A 9,464-nucleotide genomic window follows, 5' to 3' on the forward strand; every position below is an offset into this window, starting at 1 on the left:
ATGCATGTCACAGCCAGCTTTCCCCACAATAAATAGAACCTGTGGAAATAGACGAAATATAATTAGCACGCATAGGTTGAGAGTTAGAACCAAAAATGCGTTAAACTTAGTTAAAAAAGGGCGTTCGGGGGGCGAAACTTCAAAACAGTTCCTGAACCGCTGAATGCATGTCACATCCACCATTCCTGTGACAAATAGGACATGTGGCAACATATGGCCATATCGAGCATATTACCATGAGGCTAAGTACTTATTTGATATATCTCTTCAATGCCGATGGATGAATGTTAGTTCGCTAAAATTGGGATGATTTGATTAATGTGCATATGAGCTCATTTTTTTAAAAAAAAAACAACACATTCAAAATTCTTTTCAAACAAACATGAAAACAAAGCATTCCAAAGTGAGCAAAATAATTTATACTTGCGTGCCTCGCATAGTAAATTAGCATTATTAATTAGAACAAGAGCATATACTGTACATAAAAATCACATCATGATTAGTAGAGGCCGATCTTTGATCGGTTGAGTGGGGTGCTTTATTCATGACCTTCCCCTCTCATACCTAAGTTCCCGAGCCAAGACACTTTGGTCATGACGAACAAGTGGCCTTTGGTACGAGTCACGGGTTTCCTAAATTTTCCAAAATATTTAGGTTATAACTCTGTAATCTGGCAATGCAGTTCATTTTTGGCATCTCTAGTGATAAATGGGTTTTCTTAGATTTGTTGGATTTGGACTCTCATTTGTTTAATCTGTTTCACATTACACTTGTGAAACCAGATTCAGAACTACGAGAATCTGAACTATAGGGCTATCGTATCAGAAGAGACTGAATCCCTCCGAGGAGCTAACTAGATTCAAAACCACAAGAATCCAAACTGTAGGGTTATCGTATCTAAGGAGACTAAATCCCTCCGAGGAGCAAGAAAAGCAAGCTATACACACAGTGATCTTCATCAATCATCGTAAACCCATTAGAAACAATCGCTCGATGAAATCTTAGATTCCACTGTCTGGATGATTGCTTTAAGCCATAAATAGATCGTTAAAGCTTGCAAACTTTGTGCTCCTGACATACTACCACAAAGCCTTCTGGTTGATCCATATAGATCTCTACATCCAATTCTCCATTGAGAAATGCAATCTTAACCTCCACCTGATATAACTCAAAGTCCAACTGAGCTACTATGGCCAGAATTAGGCAAATAGAGGCAAACCTCACCACTGGTGAAAAGGTTTCCTCATAGTCCACACCTGTAACTGGGTGTAGCCTTTCGCCACTAGGTGAGCCTTATACCTTTCTATGGAACCATCCACATTGCACTTGACTTTGAGAACCCATTTGTTCCCAATAGTCTTGTGCCCTAGCAGCAAATCAACCAAGTCCCAGACATGATTTTTTTTCATAGACTTCATTTCTTCATCCCTTGTAGCACTCCATTCTTTACTAGCGGGGGATGAGAGAGCCTCTTTTAGATTCTTAGGCTCTATGTCATCACTCGGAGCAATCATGAATGCCTCCCCTTCAATCTCAAAATGACGATGGGGTATAGCTCCATGTTTGCTTCTACGCAGTTGAGAGTCCTGAGAATCCTCATCCTTTGGATTTAATCCATGGACAGGTAAATCGCTTGCATTGTCCCTAGGATCTTGAGGGATTATTTCCTCATTCTCTACTAGGCTACTAGGTGCGCCGTCATATAGATCCTCTATCTCATAGAGCTCTACATCTCTAGTTACCTCACCTTTGTTAGGGAAATCCTCCTCTAGGAAATTCATGTCTCGTGATTTAATTTAAGTCACACTTCTATCCGGATGCTCCCCAATAAACAAATAGCCCTTAGAATGCTCACTATAGTGAATGAAGATACACTTATTTCCTCTAGGGCTCAACTTCCCAAACTTATGAGAAACATTCTGTATGTAAGCTGCCAAACCCCAAGGCCGTAAATTGCCCATATCAAGCTTTTCGCCAGTCCATATCTCATATGGGGTGGAAGGAACCGATTTGGAGGGCACACGGTTAAGGATGTAGGCAGCAATTAACAAAGCATCTCTCTAATAAGAAATTAGAAGATTAGCTTGCGCCGTCATAGATCTAACCATGTCATGTAATGTGAGATTCCTTCTCTCTGCTACACCATTTTGCTGTGGAGTCCCAAGAATTGTTAATTGCCTGATAATTCCTTTTTCTTCATAGAGCACTTTAAATTGCTCAGATAGATACTTGCGTCCTCGATCAGTCCTAAAAGCCTTAATGCTCTTGTCTAATTGATTCTCAACCAGATTAACATACCGTCTGAAGCAATCTAATGCTTCTGACTTGTGAGAAATCAAATAGACATGGCCAAAACACGTGCAGTCATCTGTAAATGTGATAAGATAACAGGCTCCATGCCTTGCCCTCACATTCATTGGTCCACATATATTAGAATGAATAAGCTGTAATGGAACAGATGCCCTTTTGGCTTTCCTAAATGGTTTCCTTATTACCTTTCCAGCAAGACAGTGCTCACAAGTAGGCAAAGTGACTCTAGCGAGTGGACCTAAAAGGCATTCTCTAGCCAATTTAGTCATCCTATATTGCCCTATGTGGCCTAATCTAGCATGCCATCTCATGGAATCATTATCACACATAGATGCAATATAAGAAACAGAGCCATTGACATTATTATTAAAACTAGAATCATCCACATCCAATACTAAGAAACCATCCAAAAGAAAACCAAACCATAAAAAATTGTACCCAAATAAATGTTAACATCATTATTCTCAAAACAAAAGCTAAAACCAAGACTCATCATGCTAATAACTGAAACTAAGTTTCGCTGAATATTCGGAGCATAAAGAACATCATGACGATACAAGGTGCACCCTCGTCGCATTTTCCGCTTGTATGTGCCGATGCCAAGCACCTCCACACTGGACTCGTTTCCCATGTAAACTTTTCTGCTCCTAGCAAGTACTCGGCGATACTCACCGAACCCTATTCTGTTCCTCATGATGTGACATGTTGCTCCTATGTCTATAAGCCAAAAATGAGGAGAATGAGCAATTAATGCTTGACTAGAAACAAAGCATTGAATGCAAGAAATTAAGTAAGGGAGTACCTTTTTCTGCTCAAGGCAATCCCGAGCGAAGTGTCCTTCTTTATTACAATTAAAGCATGACAGTTTAGCTTTTACATTCTTACCACCTCCATTGGGCTTTAGCACAATTGCTGCTTACTTGTTGGGAGCTCCATTTGCTTTTCCATGCTTGAACTGAGAAGTCTTACGTGAGCATGACTCAACCACCATAGCAAAACCATCAGACTTAGCCGTCTGTAGGTGCTTAGCCACTAGCTCCAAATGATGCGATATGTCCTCGAATGTTTTCACACTCTCATTATGTATCATGTTCTGCTTTATATGCTCCCAAGAAATTGGCAGAGAGCGAATGACAGCTTGAACTTATTGCTCTTGAGTCAAATTGTGCCCAACAGCCGCCAGCTCACGTACCATGGCTGACTTGACCCTCAAATGCTGCTTCATAGAGTGATGTGCCTTTTTCTGAGAAGAGTCAAACTTCATAGTCAGCCCACGTAGCTTTCCCAAAGAGGTGACACCAGACTTTTGCTTGAGGGCTTCCCACATCTCAAATGCAGTGAGACAATGCTCAAACTCACTAATCAAGTCGTTGTGCATGCTTCTCAACAGGGTAAGACACGCACATCGATCTTTGTTACGCCAAGTTTGATAGATTTCGAGATCACGACGATGTTGAGTTGTATTGCCCTGCTCAAGCTCAACTATCACTTGGTCAAGTGTGTTCAAAACTTCTTGCTCATTGAGGAGATATTGGATCTTACAGTGCCATATGTCATAGGTATCACCATCCAATTTCTCTCCCTTAGTTAAGTCTGCCACAACTGTCTTAGCTGCCATTTCTACATACAGAGTAAAAGAAGAACAAATGCGCAGTGGATATTAATGTTAGCAACACAAAATTAATGCAGCAAAAGAATCTAAATTCAATAATGATAATGTTACACACATCTCAAGATCAAAAATTTGTTATGCTCATAATCATCTCTTGCACCTCCAGTGATAATTATCAAAATTTAATTTAATTCCATTCACAAAGAATAACCTCCCACTACTTATGGCATGTATAAAGCATGATAATTAGTCTAATTCCATACAATAGCATCTTAATGTAAATTTACAATCAACTCATGCTATGTTTCATTTAATAATAAAATTTAAATAAATAAATAAGCATGCTATTCTAATCACAACATATTAGAAACTTTAGGGAAAAAACAACAATATGTTGTGTTTAGTATTCAGATTATGAATAACAGAAAATATGTAACTTTTGGAATTTTCATAACTTTTAAATAATTAATGAACATACAAAAAATTAGAAATAAATTTTCTAGAATCTGGGAAAGTGAAACAATCATACCACTAAATAGTATACCATTACAGTAGTCTTCAACAAAAATTTCAGCTTCAGAAACTTAGTCATGCAACACCAGAAGCATTTTAAAGCAGAAATAATTAATTATTATCTCAAAAAAAAATATTTTTATTTTCATAAAACTTTGAAAATTTTATAGTAGATAAAAAAAATTTAATTCTAAGCCCGATAGTACTAACCACGCTAAGAGCAAGACTACAACGAATTACTTATGACGATTTAAAGTATTTTAGAATTTAAAAAAAAAAACAAAACAAAACAAACAAACAGAGCCTTACCATCGAATAGCCAAGTCGGTATGTAAAACAGCGCGGCTCGACTCAGCGTAGTGTATGGCTCGCGTGTGGCAGCACACGTGGTGCACACGTGGGCGGCGCGAGGCGCATGCGAGTGGATGGAACGCATGGCGAGCATTGGTGGCGTCATTCAGCGCGTGAAGTGCATGCGCTGCCTTCCGAGATGACTTTTGGTCTGATTTTGGTACTGCCAGACTCTATTTTCAAAAATAAAAACAATGGTGGTCTCAAAATTGACATTTAATAAACACAAATGATAGGGTATATTACACGCTCTCTCTAGTGAGAGTGGACGTGCAGAAATTATGCACTTCATCTTCTTCCTCAAGTCACCAAGAACTCACAAAGGACACAATTTAAGGTTTGAGTTTTCTCATCAACCGTATGTCCAAATCTAACAAATAATATATGATTTCAAAGGTCTCGAAACAAGGATTATAAATATGTAAGATTTGTACACTAAAATTAACGCATGTAAAACAATCATGCAAGTAAAGTTTCAGAAATATAAAATGGGTCTCCATTTTTCTTGAAATTTAACCATTTGATTTTCATGAAACTTTGCAGATATGTTCTGTAACGCCCTCAAAAATAACCCATTATATATATCATTGACAAGCATTACTTAAAGAAGACAATACGTTAATTCATTCATCAGAGTATTACTAAATAAAGCATTACATGTAACATTGAATAAAATGCCTTACAGGCTTACATCTTTCCAAGCCAACACTTGGATACAAAAATATGAGTTCTAACTCAAAACAAGAAAAGCCCTAGGCTTGAATGTTTACATGTACTAATAAATAAAGACAATTAACTAAAGGTAGTCTTCTTCAAACCAGAAGCCAAACCCTCCCAAGCTAAGTCCTTGGAGGTAGTTTATCACCTGAACCTGAAAATGATGTTCCCATAAAGGGTGAGCCACAGCCCAGTAGAAATATACTAAACCACTTATAAGCAATGAATAAAGCAATAGTATTCAACAGATGGTTAACCAAGATAATCAATTACTTCATTTTACAATCTCATGACACTATTGTCTAAGATACGTTTTACTTTCCAATTTTATCAACATGGCTCAGAACCTGGCCAAACTTACAACAGTGAATCACATATATAATATTCACATCCTTCCAATATCAACAAACAAATGAGACTCAAGCTCAAATCAAACACTTCATACTTCCAGATTGATACACATTTTAGTGTTGTATCAATAAAACACTTCTATATAAATAAGCACACATAAAAGTGATGCTAATGGAGTCCATCCCCTATCTCCTCCCAAACAAAATCCGGTTTAGAGGTCCATCCCCTATCTTCCCCTAAACCGTGGAGTACATCCCCTATCTCCTCCCACACACAAAACAATGTATGCAAATGCAATGCTCAATCAATACACGTAATTTCTGTATCAATGCCATAGTCAAAATTAATGACTTAACCAATGTGATTAGTTTCAGTTATTCCTAATCCACATGCAATGTCTACAACAATCACGACTATCCTCCACCGATAGCCCAAAACAGTTATTTCTAAACTGAAAATAACTATGTCAACAATTCAATAGACAAATGATACCAATTACCCAATTACGCCATTTAATCAATGAATTCCATGAATTTAACTCTCTTTTCCCAATTCCATGAATTACTTATACAAATTAATTCAATAATACAACTAGGGTTTTTCCCAAAATTTATCAAGTATCCCCAACATGTTAAAATACCAAAACTTAGAACAAAACCTATATAATGGAGTAGGAAATCCCTACCTCAAAGAAAACAACCCAAATGGAGAAGATAGAGATGAATGCCCAAATTCCAATGTGCTCCAAATCACCAAATGTTCAGATTAGAATGAAGCCCAAGCCGCCCTCTATCTTTCTTACAAAGAACTTAAGATGGATTCACACTAGAAGTAGATGAACACCTAAAGAGAAGATGAGTTTTGAGGGAGAGAAGTCGGACCTAGGGTTTAGAACCAAAAAGAATAAGAAAAGACTGATCAAAACCCGCTGCTGGGTATATAAACTGGACAGGCTCGCTCGAGCGAAGACTTTGTCGCTCGAGCGACCAGACACAGAGAAACTACGCTCGAGCCAAGGAAGCCTTGCTCGAGCCAACAACTCAAAAGCTCGCTCGAGCGAAAGAAAGCTCGATCGAGCGAAGAACTCAAACCCTCAGGTCTGCAACAAGACACACGCTCGAGCGAAGGAACTATTGCTCGAGCGAAGGACGAACTAACTCGCTCGAGCGAAGAAAATCTCGCTCGAGCCAAGAATGAACAGCTACAAGTCCAAAACAAACGCAACCATTCGCTCGAGCGAACAACTCCTCGCTCGAGCGAAGAACCAAAAACCTGGACAGCAACACTTGGTTCCTAAACCCAACCAACCTGAAACAAACCTGCCCAACACATCCTATAATTCCAAATGAGAAAATAAGGGACAACAACAACAATTATACAATGACAGAATCTACGGAACCTAAGTCCGGATACAATAATCAAGTGGGAAAAGACCGGGGTCGCTATATGTTCTACATGAAATGTTCTACAATATATGTAAATTTCAGGTTGATCGGAGAAAGTTTAAAAAAAAATTAATTTTCATGCATATATCATGTATACATATATCGATAGTTATATACATATTTTAATGCACAAAAATAAGCACGAAAATACCTTATGAAGGCTTTGATACCAATGTCGGATATATATAATACAACAAATAAACAAATATTCAACATACCTTATGTGAATGAATCCGAAACAAAGAATCTTGTGAGTAAATCCCGTGCTTCACAACAACGAACAAAACACCTAGTAATGGAGTGATACCACAGTATGAGTACCACCCACTCTAGTCACAGTGCAAAGGCTTCATTGTTCTCTGATGGGAGAGATTTAGAGAGACAGTATGAGAAAAATGTTATGGATTTCACTCTACATAACGTATCTGATATAATATATATAGATTAGATATATAACCATCTATCCATATCTCCTAATAGGATAGGATAGATGTAGATAGATAGTGGATTATCCTAACAAATAGGATAATTAAAAATTCAAATTCAAATTACATGGGTAATTTGAATGGGTCATGCGTCATGCCACATGGGCGTCCAAATTCGGATCCGATACCCAACCCAATTTCCAACACTACATATGTCGAATTAAAGAAAAGACAAGATGATGCTATCTTTAACTTTGATTTTGCATCTATCCGAAATTGTTCAACTTGAACATCTATAATTTTGGTTATATTTTATAAACAGCTAATTCACACATTCACAGTTGTCTTGCGTTTTGGATTATGAAAGCCCTCTCAATATATCGTCCATTCAAAAGAACAACGAAAAAATAAAAAAAAAAAGAAAGAAAGAAAGAAAGGATTAGAAAAATTGCTCACTGTTTACATTAAGTATAAGTATTTATTGAATTTGAGGATTCTACAATTTGGATTGGTTTAACAATACAAACAATAGGCTAAATTCAAATTTACCTTTTATTTACCAACAAAATAAAAGAAAATTCTTTGGATTTCTTCTTGGGTTAAAGTACTACTAACACCAAGAAGTAACAAAAGGAAAAATGATTAATTATCACAATGAGCCAATAATTATTATTTTCTTATCTAGCTATAAAATTTCTCCTTCTCACATATTGCCCCATAATTTGTGTAACAGCAATGGTAATGGTTCAATGTTTGGCTTCACATTGTTTAATTAATGCTAGTGCATTGCTAATAAGTTGCTCAACATTAGTAACTTGTCCTTGTACCGAAGCCTTAATTTTTCCATCCAAAGTCTGTCCTGAGAACCCCTCTTCGCAAGTTTTTATATCAGTTAGCGCAGAACTGCTCCAAGTTTGGACATTGCTCTTGTGCCACATGAAATCCTCACCTTGAGCTTCGCTCAATTTCTCTATCTCTCGTATTGATTGGCTAAGTCGGTCCACGCTATCATCAATCTGATCCAAACAATCCTTTAAGGCCCCATACTCAGGGGCCTTGAGTCCCTTAATGCTGGTCAACTTCAACATGTTTGCCTTTGTGGATTCAGCTAATGCCAAGCTCACCGTCAAGGCAGTTTGGGTCAATATGTATGGGTTTTTTTGGATAGCATTGGCATGGATCGAGAGAGATTTAACACATAACTCTGGATGGCGGGTGGCGCTACACGACGCCTCGATGAAATTTGTCGGGACAGTGGACTTGATCATATCAGCACTATACAAGATAAAGAGGGTTAGGGAAAGCAATCGAAGGGAAGGTCTTGCCATGATTTAGTACAGGATGAATTGGCTCAATAAGGAGGAGGATGAGCAGTTGAAAAGTCTCTATGATAAAATTTTATAGTGTTTGGCGTCCGCTATTTTTTGTGCCAACCAGTGTACTATAATGATTTTAGCATTTACTTTATTTAGATAGGGCATAGATCCACAAAATAGGAATTTGACTCTAATAGAATCATATTTTGTCACTATTTTGAAACGTGATGCGTAGTATAGTCATATCTTTGACCTTTGACCTTTTACCATGTCAAATTCTTCTTTTTTACAAACCATGGATAAATACCAAAATAGATCGCTTTATCACTTAATTGCTAGAATAATTTTTGACTTGTATCCAATGGTTAACGTGCGAAAATTTATGGTGAAATATTGTGGATAAATTTACCTCACAAAAAAAAAA

The 9,464-nt window shown here is 37.4% G+C and overlaps 1 pseudogene; it reads right to left on the reverse strand.

Moving 5' to 3' along the window:
- Positions 1-8,470: 8,470 nt before the first annotated feature.
- LOC114316375 (21 kDa protein pseudogene) lies at positions 8,471-9,052 on the reverse strand (annotated as a pseudogene).
- Positions 9,053-9,464: the final 412 nt, after the last annotated feature.

The sequence above is a fragment of the Camellia sinensis genome, chromosome 1 (genome assembly GCF_055761805.1).
Source record: "Camellia sinensis isolate YWXY chromosome 1, ASM5576180v1, whole genome shotgun sequence".
Taxonomy (NCBI): domain Eukaryota; kingdom Viridiplantae; phylum Streptophyta; class Magnoliopsida; order Ericales; family Theaceae; genus Camellia; species Camellia sinensis.